The sequence below is a fragment of the Raphanus sativus genome, chromosome 8, assembly GCF_000801105.2.
Source record: "Raphanus sativus cultivar WK10039 chromosome 8, ASM80110v3, whole genome shotgun sequence".
Classification (NCBI taxonomy): domain Eukaryota; kingdom Viridiplantae; phylum Streptophyta; class Magnoliopsida; order Brassicales; family Brassicaceae; genus Raphanus; species Raphanus sativus.
In genome coordinates this window covers 19,793,796-19,805,222 of record NC_079518.1, presented here as the reverse complement: position 1 = coordinate 19,805,222, position 11,427 = coordinate 19,793,796, and the positions used below count along the sequence as shown (strand labels likewise).

The 11,427-nt window shown below is 41.5% G+C and overlaps 1 pseudogene; it reads left to right on the top strand.

Moving 5' to 3' along the window:
- Nucleotides 1–532: 532 nt before the first annotated feature.
- LOC130498312 (transcription factor VIP1-like) lies at nucleotides 533–2,744 on the top strand (annotated as a pseudogene).
- Nucleotides 2,745–11,427: the final 8,683 nt, after the last annotated feature.

Below are 11,427 nucleotides of genomic sequence, written 5' to 3'. Positions count from 1 at the left end.
CGAGGGGGAGTCGAAGACGGGTTATTTGTCTACAGATCAAAGGGGTCAACCACTAGGAGACAACCAATTATTGTTCTATCTTGCATAGTTTAGTATATATACACATTTTAATATAATAAAAAAAAAATTTTAAATAAAATATCAAATATTTTCGGATATATTAATATTTTCACACGTTTTTTTATATTTTTAGGTCGTATCCGAACCGAACCCGACCCAGAACCGAACCGATAAATTCTAGTTACCCGAATGGGTCCAACTATCTAAGACCCGATCCGACCCGGACCCGGTACGACCAGAACCGACCCGTAACCGAAAATGTAAAATTACCTTATCGGATCCTAAACTCCTAGATCCGAAAGACCCGGACCCGAAAAAACCCGATCCAAACCCGACCCGACGATCCGAATACCCAGGCATACTACAAATCAAGCAAAGACAGTCTGTATTGAATCATTATTAGTTTTCTGTATTGAATTCAATTATTATTAGCAATTTTTTTAGAAAGAAGCTATTCGAGGTAACTTCCGAGAATATAGGTTTTACTGAGACCAGATGTCGTACTGTCCCAACATTTCCCTCTTGACACTACTCTTTTCTTTCTCGTCGGGTAAGTAAACTACTGAAACAGTCACCCACCGAAACCTCTCCGCCGGTGGGGAAAAAAAAAAATTCGAAATCGATGGAGCCGTCGCGTAGGGCCAACCAATCATCGATCCTAAGCGAAATAGAACGTATGCCAGAAGCTCCACGTCAGCGTACCTCTCACCACCGTCGAGCTCGCTCCGACACTTTCTTCTCCACCGAATCAATCAACGATCTCCTCCTATTCGACCCTTCCGATGTAGTAGATTTCTCTTCTCTCGATTTCCTCAACGCTCCACAACCACAACCTTCTCCGATGATGTCCGTCGATTCTCCTCCTCCCGAAGAAACCTCCTCATCCAACGGTGCTCCACCACCGATTCCTCTTCCCCATGGCCGTCACGTTCGAAGCTTCTCAGTTGATTCCGATTCCGATTTCTTCTTCGACGATCTAACAGCCACTGAGGATAATCAATTCGCCCGACCTACATCAAGCTCAGGAGAGAGGAAAGGTCATCATCGGAGTAATTCGATGGACGGAGCTACGAGTTCGGGTTCCTTTAACATGGAATCGATTCTCGCCGCTGTGAATTGCAAAGACGGTGGGAAGAAGAATATGGGTATGGCTAGTGACAGACTTGCTGAGCTTGCTTTGCTTTGCTTGATCCCAAAAGAGCTAAACGGTATATGTTTCCTCAGATATTAGTTTTTTTTTTTTTTTTAATTCTTTCAAATATTATTCATAGTCTTCGGGGATGATTCTTTGATAGGATTCTAGCAAATAGACAATCGGCGGCTAGGTCAAAGGAGAGGAAGATTAGGTATACTGGTGAGCTGGAGAAGAAAGTACACACACTTCAGAACGAAGCAACTACACTCTCTGCCCAAGTCACCATGGTGCAGGTATATCTTTACCATGACTTGGTCAAGGGTGACATCCTTCATGCCATCTATATACATGTTGATGGTGGATAATATTGCCTTCTGGTTTAGTAGCTTTCAACTTGTAACTGAGGTCTATATTCTTATGTGTTTAAGACTGCTTCTTGGTGTTTAGAGATATGTTTGTTACTCCGAACAAGTCTATGATAAGGGCCATAGAATAAGGAAGAGAGAAAACAAATTAGTTGAGAGAGCTCTACAATTTTGTTGTTGTCTTCTTGACCGTAATTCATGATCTATAATTGAAGTATCGTTTACTGGTTCTTATTGGTATACATGCTACTGCACAGCAATTTTCTGTTATTCCTTATGTTAAATTTAAACCATACACTATTTATTGTCTGGATAGCATGTTTTGTTTGTTTGCGCACTTGTGCATCCCTTCTAATATTGGTGTGTACTGTGCAGAGAGGAACATCAGACCTGACCACTGAAAATAAACACCTCAAGATGCGGCTGCAAGCATTGCAGCAACAGGCTGAACTTAGGGATGGTAAGCCATTATTGAAAGCGCAGCTCTCATCATATATATAATTTTAAAACGAAGGTTTGATACATAAATGATAATGTCCTGCAGCTTTGAATGAAGCGCTGCGAGAGGAATTGAACCGACTCAGGATAGCGGCTAGAGAAATTTCTCAAGGGAACGCAAATTCATACAACTGTACTCAATTCTCATCTCAGCAGTCCACAATGAATCAGCTCGGGAGCAACAAGAACCAGCAGATGAGCACAAACGGGCAGCCGAGCTTCCTTGATTTCACTAAGAGAGGCTAAGTTCTAAATGTTCCCTGAGTTACACAAATACACTGTATTTATTATTCATTTGGGGCTGCAATATGTATTATCGTTTGTGTTAGCTTTGATTGTACGTCTACACTGATATGTTCATGTCAATATCGGTCTTTATGTGTAAAGGGTAGTAACTACTGTAATACTTTCCAGGAATCTGATACAAGCGATGAATTTGGAGGTTTGAATGGATAAGGATGCTGACTACAGGTGGCCAAGTAACCTTTGTTAAGTGAGGTTATTCTAAAAATAACTATGGTTTAACTAATCTTTAGCTTTATAATCACGTGAGAGGATTGGGGAAAAGGTTTCATCGAGCAATTGAGTCATGGGATTGGGGAGAGCGGGAAATGATGAGTTAGAAGATTGTAGAGACTCTCTTACTTATACTCAATAAGAACTTGTTTCACCGTTGATTATAAGCATTGTTACCTTTTAAGATTCAAATCGTAACAAATAAACATCATGTTGATTGCCTATTAACAAAAGTACACATGTAGATTTTGACATTGGGATAGTAGACGGTCCTCTGTCTGCAGCTACTTTCAAGAAAAATCAGTCTCGGAGAAGAAAAAGAAGAAGAAGAAAGAAGAATAATAATAAGAAGAAGAAGAGGAGTAAGGACCAAAAGCGATTTTCAGTTGTCAAAGAAGAAAAAGAAAGAAGAAGAAGAGAAGGAGTAAGGACTAAATGCCATCTTCAGTTGCCATTGATTCTACACTTTTCAAATGGCGTCAGAAAATATAGAATGCACAATAGATACTTTTCACAGCCTTTTGAAAAGGTTCGAGTACTCATTATTGATAAGATGATAGACAAAGGAAAAAAAATCTATGAAGGTTTTCACAAGTAGTGTGTTGGAGCTCCAGAAAGCAGAGATTGAGATCTGTATTGGAGAAAATTCTCGAAAAGTTCTCGTCTATACCACATCTGATCACTGTTAACTCTATTAACTGCATACACTCCATTATCTGTATAAACTCCATTAAAAATTCTCCGCAAGATAAATTGTCACCAATTGATCTGCACAAGATCATCTTAGACCTTAGCTTAAGATTACCTTAGTCATTTCCTATCTTAGATCCTTTCGATTTATGCATAGCGAAATAATTATCTACCTAACCATTGGTCGAAAACTAACCTAACACTTGTCTGGTCGAATCGCCTTAGCTAATGGTTAGTATACTCAACTACCAACTAGCTCCAAGGTCGATTTCGAACCCAAACCAAGTCATACAATAACCGAGGTTCCGTTCCCCTAAATCCAAGACTTAAAGGTGACAACCCGTCCATGCTGGTAGCCTTTGGGAAGTCTTCAATGATAAATGCTATGCATCTAGCCACTTGTAGGCTCATGCATCATCTAATATCCTTATGTTTTGTAGGATATGATACCAAGTCCCTCTCCAGGACTAACAATGTCCATAAGATCTTAAGTCAAAAACTAGCCACCCCTCATGACTCAGAACTGATGAGTCTTTATTCATACTTAACCGGCCATGGAATTATGTCCCACTAAAGACGAAAAGTCTTACTCTTACAACTGATGCATCCTTTGATCAATTAGATCAGACACCTTGATCTATCATCTATGGATCAGGTCATCCATCCTTACTCATGATCAGATCACACAAGGCCTTCCTTGCATAATCATACCTAACTCAATACTTATGGTCCACACCACCTATTATTAGTTTTACTCTTCTCCATGACTTGCTGCTGATTCCAAATGAATTGTATAAGTACCCCCACACGGTTCCTCCTCTACTAGGACCCCCATGTTGTTCCTCCATGAGCCGGATCAATGATTCACATCATGATCAAACCCAACACCAATCCATGATCCGCCATTGATCACTATCCAATGTGTAGCATCTAACTATCATCCCACATGGATGAATTAGATCAACTAAGATCTGCCCCTTTCCTCAAGGTCCCGGATTCTTAGTATGCATCACAATATATAGTTTTCAAGGGGCGTTCTATGCTTGGCCTTGATCCATCACCAAGAGACATAAACATCTCAAAAGTAATCAAAACATATTACCTTATACTTGCTTCCTTTGATCTTGTATCATCCCAAATCATGTTTGGCCTTTCTCCTCTTGAACACACCTTTATCAAGTCTTATCACATACTACCATTATTGATAAGATCTCTCCATGGGTCGCACCCATATTCCCTTCCATTGATCTCCCATGACTACTTCCACACTGCATCTGCCTTCAAGGTTGTTTTGGCCTGAGAGTGGAGTCTGGTCTTCTCCATTCTCTCCTGACCATTTGCGTGTGTTTTCAGGCTATAAAGGAAGCCTACGGAGTGCATCACTCCCCTCCCCCCCTTTTTCCCATGAAACAGCCTCTCTACACACATCTGCCTTCAAGGTTGTCTCAGCCATTAGAAGTGAAGTCCGGCCTTCCATCTTCTCTCTTAGCTATTTGTGTGTGTTACATGACAGTAGAGGAAGCTTAGGGCGTGGCAAACCATGATCAAAACCCATCACAGGGTCGTTCATAACCTTGATTGTCCACCAAAACTGTCTCTTTGTTGCTTTCAAACCGCCCTTGGTCTTGGATTGTGGAATCCGACCATCTCTCTATTTTTATTTCTTTGTGTTTCAAGGTGTGGGAGGAAGCCCTGGCGTGTCTACAAGGGCACATAATTGCCTTGCATTTATAGAAGAAGGGGTGGTTACTTCTTAACCATTGCATCCCTTCGGTATCATTTTTGGCCATTAATTTTTTCAATGGTCCAGATCACACCTGTAAATCCTAAAATCTACACTAAGTATTTGATAGTGTGTGTAATGTAAAATGGAGAATGAAAAAGGATGTAGGAAACGATATCCTTAGAACACAACGATGTAGTCGGAAATCGATTGACAAAAATGGACTTTTATTGAATAGAAAATTGATTACAAAGATAGAAACGAGATCGAACACTACAAAGGAGATCGAATAAGGCTAGGCTTGAAAAAATGTATAACGAGGTCGATGTGTATAGTGCGCTCTCTCTAAGGTTTTTCATGTGTCTCTCTACAAGATCTCTCTTCCCTTTTATAGTTACATTTTCATTTACTCGCATGCAACCGATTTCGCGATCTACTGGATCTCGATGACTCTTTCTTCGATTTCAAATCCCTACTGTGGGCTCTTGCATACTCGGCCTATTCTCTTGGCTCAGCCCATTAAGGAAATACCCAAAATTGGGTCCAACAACACCCATTCTCCTATGGCATTTGGCTGACATCCTGGGCTTGTCAATCAGCTTCTGTACATGTCCAAAACAAGCCCAAACCGAATGCCAAGCTCCTGACCCCATCCTAAGAGCCCACTAGTCCAGCGGCATACATGGTTCGCCCACATGGCCTGTACCTGGCCCAACCGCCCAAGACTTGAACACTCAGCCCAGCTGAGTTGAGCTGATCCCCATCTGACCTAGCTGAGTGAGCTAGTCCTCCAGCTACTGGAGGTGACCTTCACTTCAGAGAGCTATACTGAGCTACACTAAGCTTCACCTAGCTGGTCGAGCTACTTTACCGCATCGCCCAGCTGTCATATCACTCGAGCAGTTTGATATCTTCATCTTAATCAATCTGTCTATGTCCCTTGATCCATTCTTTGACCTTGACTAAGATTTCCCATGATCTATCCTGATCATCCAGATCATCCCACCTTGTTCATGATCTAATCTCATGATCTGAACCAAGGCAGCTTGTTTCTATTGAAACGTCTAATCCATATGACAAGTTCCAGGAACAAGGACATGACAAGTCTCTCCCACTTGTGATGGATTCGTCCTCGAATCTAGTGGTGCTGAAGTCTTGTCTCATGACGAAGGCCGAAATCTTTGCATATAGAACATAGAACATGCTGAATTGGTTCGTCCTAACTAAATGGTTTTACAATCTCCTCCGTGTTCTTTCTAACTGATCACATCGTTGATCAACATCTGAACTCGTCTCCCCCACTTGATAGAGATTTAACACAAATCTTATCAAGTGGTCCATTTTGGTCCTTGCTTATGACACCCTTACTTGGCTATCTTGACCATATTCGAGTCCATTAAGCGCCCACACAAGTTATACTTGCAATCTTCTCGAAGGACATACCTTGTGTCACTGGACCAACTTTCTAGGTTTCGGTCCTAGTATCCACCAAGACTATGTCTCTCTTTTGAATATTGTATTCTTTAGACTTTATTCTTTGTATGTGTCTTAGAAGATTTACCCAATCTCTAAGCCATTCGATGTACCAGTCAAGTCTTAATGAACTTGTTCCAATTTTTAGGCTACTCGTCTACCGCGAGTCCTAACAGATTGTTCTGTCTCTTTAAGTTCTTCATTCATGACCCCAGCCACAACATACTGGATCATCCCCTAATCAACCACAGCCTTTTCCAACTTGCCATATTTCGACCTTAGTCTCCTATAGACTAAACCGCATACACTTGACTTATGTCCATCACCAGATATTGTCATAACTTTATCCCAGTCCACTCATGGACTTGATCACATTCCGGTCCTGGTCCACTCCAGGACTCAACCATTTTATTCCAACCATTGGTCCTTCTCAGACATGGTTGTGATGTGATCCTTGTCCCTCACTGGACTTGATCGACTATATACCAACCCTAGGCCAATTTCCGACTTGGTTGTACTATTACCCTGGTCCTTTTCTGGACTCGATAGACTTCAGCTCTACCATCACGACAAGAGCTATGCGGTCAGTGGCTTCCTCCTACACCCTGAAACAAAAAGAAAAATATATATAAAAGCAAAGATGGTCGGATTCAACAATCCAAGACCAAGAGATGTGTGAAGGCAGTAAAGAGGCAGTTTTGAGGGAGATCAAGAGGGGGAGTTGAGAACGACCATCTGGTGAGTTTTGATTATTGTTTGCCACGCCATGGACTTCCTCTACATCGATACAACACAGGAAAATATCCAGGAGAGAAGATAGGAGGCCGGATTCTACTTCTAATGGCTGAGACAGCCTTGAAGGCAGATGTGTGTGGAGAGGCAGTTTCATGGGCAGTAAAAGGGGAAGTGATGCACGATCCTTGGATGGGTTTTGATCATGGATGATCACGTCCTACGTTTCTTCTAAAACCTGGGAACACACGCAAATGGTCAGGAGAGAAGGGAGAAATCCGGACTCCACTCTCAAAGGCCAAGACAGCCTTAGAGGCGGATGCAGTGTAGAAATGGTTTCATGGGATATCAAGGGAAGGGGAGATTGGTGCGGTCCATGGAGATATCTTAACACATCTTATCAATACTGGAAGTATATGATAAGGATTGATAGAGGCGTGTGCAAGAGTATCATTGTAATGACCCTGATCAAGAGTAAAAATTCAAAAACCTTGACCATGGTCGTGGTCGAGACAAGTAATGGTCATGGTCGAGAGGCATTTTTGCAACGGTCGAAAATCTGCATTTTCGGGAAAAACTGTATTGATCATCCCGATAAGCGATTTCGATGAAACGAAGCATCATTGGAGACTTCTGAATATTTTTCTAAGGAGATTACAATCATATGAAGTTCATATTTGGAGTTGATGACGTGGCCAGAGTGGTGACAAGAGATGACATGGCGATCACCCATTGGTTTCGGTTAAGTGACACGGCGATACACATGGCGATTTCTCATTGGTCGAGAGGAGACTTGGCGCCCAAGATACGAAGCTTCTAGAAGCAGAGACTTGCCTTGCAAGGGAGTGAAGACTTGGTGATCAAGTTTGGAATATTCATTGAATTTGGGAAAACTTGCCATGAAAGTTTCTAAGTGGGACACATGCCCATTTCTCTTCATGCACATGGTCCACTTGTCCAGCCAGCCTCAGCCCTCCTTTTCTATAAATACCAGACCCCTCCCCTTCATTTTCTTCATCCCAAAACCGTGAGTGATCACCCTAGAGAGAGAGAGAGGTGAGTTAGAGAGAGAAACCGAGTGTTTAGGAGTGTTTTTCGGTTTCTTTGTTTTAGCGTTTTTGGGAGAGTTATCCGGAGGTGCTAGGTAGTCTTTGTAGTCAGTAACCAAGGTGGGTTTCCTCTGTGTGTGTTGTGTGTTTTATGTATGCAGGTATGGAGTCTAATCGGCGGAAGACCGGGGCATGAATTTAATCGGTTATTGTGCAGGGCTCCGGAAGAGTGTATGCTGATTGCATACATTTTGTGTTGTTTGTATTGTTGTGTTACCTAGATGTTGTAGTGTAGTTAGTGTTGCATAGAGATTTGAGTGAGACTCTCTCTTATGCCATTAGGTGTCTAGGCGTCTAGGTGCATCACTCGTTTTTAGGTTGTTGTGTGTTTCTAGTCTAGACTAAGTGTTGCATGGAGGTTAGAGGTGGAGCTCCCTCATGCTAAGTTGTGTTTGCACTTTAGTCTAGGCTAGGGAGAGTGTTTGCTTGTTTGTTTGTGTAGTGCTTTTGGTTTTGGTGCACGTTGCATGGAGGTTAGAGGCGGAGCTCTCTCATGCGGGTTGGTGTTGCGCCTAAACTAAAGCATGATATCATCTCGGAGTTAGATTGGGGGAAGTCCAATTCTCCGTTGATGTGTGTGGACCCTGGGGTTAGATTGGGGGAAGCCCAATTATCCAGTGGTGGAGTTACCTACTCTCCACAGGCTTGTCACTTGAAGTGGGTTGCGCCCATGAACAAGCGCTGCATGACGATGCGGCCCGGGTTAGATTGGGGGAAGCCTAATTCCCGGAGTGATGTTTTCCAATCGCGTGACTTTTGTGTTTGTGTTCGGGAGTGTTCAGGGTGGAGTAGTTAGGGCTCTGTGGTGTGGGATCCCAGGATGTGTGTCATCCGAAACTTGTTTGTGTTGTTTAGTTTAGGATCAAGTCTAGGATCGAGTCTAGATTGCTTGAGTGTTGTTTATGTCTCGGTGGAGAGACTAGTTGCATTTGTTTAGTAGTAGCATTGCATTTGTTTTCTTTGCTTCGGCTATATTGTTTTACTAACCATTGTTGAGCATGGGCTGAAGGGGGTTTGCTGTTTATTTTTGGGAACTCACTGAGTAATTTCGATTACTCATCCCCTCTTCTACTATGCGGGTAACCAGTAGGTGGGAAGCTTAGAGGGCAGCGGAACGATAGGCGGCCGGTGTAGATTTGAAGTGGCATAAGCATAAGCAAAGACTAGCTTCCGAATGTATAATTATTTTCTTATCTTTTTGGCATTAGGCCGTGCATGCAAACTCTGATATTTTGTATTGTAATGTTTTATAAGACGCTTTCCACCTATGTATAATAAAATTATGTTTATATTCGTTGTTGTGTGCTGAATGATACAAGACCTTGTCGAGGTCGACACAACTCGGAGACCGCAGTACGGGTTGCGAAGCCTTAGGCTGTGGGCTCCGAGGACACAGCAACCGGGATGGTTTGGTCGGGAGTCTTGACTTGTTCTCGATTCTTGGTCGATCCGGTCCGGCGAGCTATTATTGTGGCGCTCCTGGGTCGTCTCGGGTTAGTCCTACCTAGGACGGTCCGGGGGTGTTACAATCATGGCCGTGCATGATTTGGGATGATACAAGATCAAAGCAAGCAAGTATAAGGTAATATGTTTTGATTACTTTTGATTGATGTTTATGTCTCTTGGGATGGATCAAGGCCAAGCATGGCACGCCCCTTGAAGATTATATATTGTGATGTGTTATAAGGATCCATGACCTTGAGGGAAGGAGTGGATCATTGTTGATCTAACACATCTATGTGGATGATAGTTAGATGCTACACCTCTGATTGGACCATGGGCGATCCAGTGATTATTACATGTATGAACGGTTGTGCTTGAACGAGTCCAAAGAGTATGGCCGGTTGTTACTTAGTATAACTAGGATGTATTGATGGATTAGGATAAGAGAACCAAACAACATTGATTGTGTTGTGATTATGCAATGAAGGCCGAGTGTGATCTGATCATGAGTAAGTATAGATGCCTTGATCCATAGATGATGGATCAAAGTATCAGGTCTAAATGATCAAAGGATGCATCGGTTGTAAGAATTCAACTTTTATGTGACAACCTGTCTTGTGGACCCATCCGTTCCGTAGACCCAAGTTCAAGCGCTGCAGTGCACCGACCTTAACCCCTCACTGTGGGAGGAAATGCCTCCATATACCGGTAGGCTATTGATGCGCTTGACATTATTCGAACCCAAGATCTCACCCATTAACAACTCTCCCACAGAACAAGCTGTCACCAATTGATCTTCAAATTATTTATTTACTCTTTTTTATTGATGATAAGTTAAAATTTTCAAATTTTAAAACTTTGTTTATATAAATTTTTATAGATACATCTTTTATAAACTATATGGATATTTATTTACTATTAGATTTTTATTAGTAGATTTTACTCAATCCAGATTTTACTATTAGATTTTAAGCCATTTATTTTCTTAAGAAAACTCCTTTCAAAAATATGAGTGCATCAGTATTGAGAAAGATCAACATGACTTTTGTAATATAATATTTATGATATTTTAAAGTTAAATACAAAATTTTAAAAATGAAAGATTTATACCCTTGTTCAAAAAATGCGGCATAAACGGCCGAATAATCGCCGGAAAAGCGTAAATCGGTATACAACCGTGGTGTTTTGCTGCTAGGCGGATAGTTAATCGGAAAAATGAGAAAACTGGTCGTTTATGTAGATTTTAAGCTTGAAATGATATATATGTCTTAGGTTTGTTATACTTTGATCAAAAACTATGAGAATAACCCGAAAAATCAATGAAATCGCTAAAAACAAAAATTGAAAACGGCTGCAACTCTAAAAAAAATTGCAGGTGAAAGGAGGAAGACAGAGCTATTCCTGTCATTTTGGATTCATTAACCCAAAAGATTTAAAATTTTTGCAAAATGGACTCTCTGCTACTTGAACCCAGGTTCATGAGAAGGAAATAAGAGTCCATAACCACAACGCTATTTGAAAACAATGATAACAATGAACATATTTATTATACATAGGCTATAACTGATATAAAACCCTAAAATCACTCTCCGATTCATCCCCGTATAATCTCCGATTAATTGATTCGGTGCTAGACATCACCCGTCCCCACGTGTAACGCTTAACGCGTTTCCAAACAAAGAT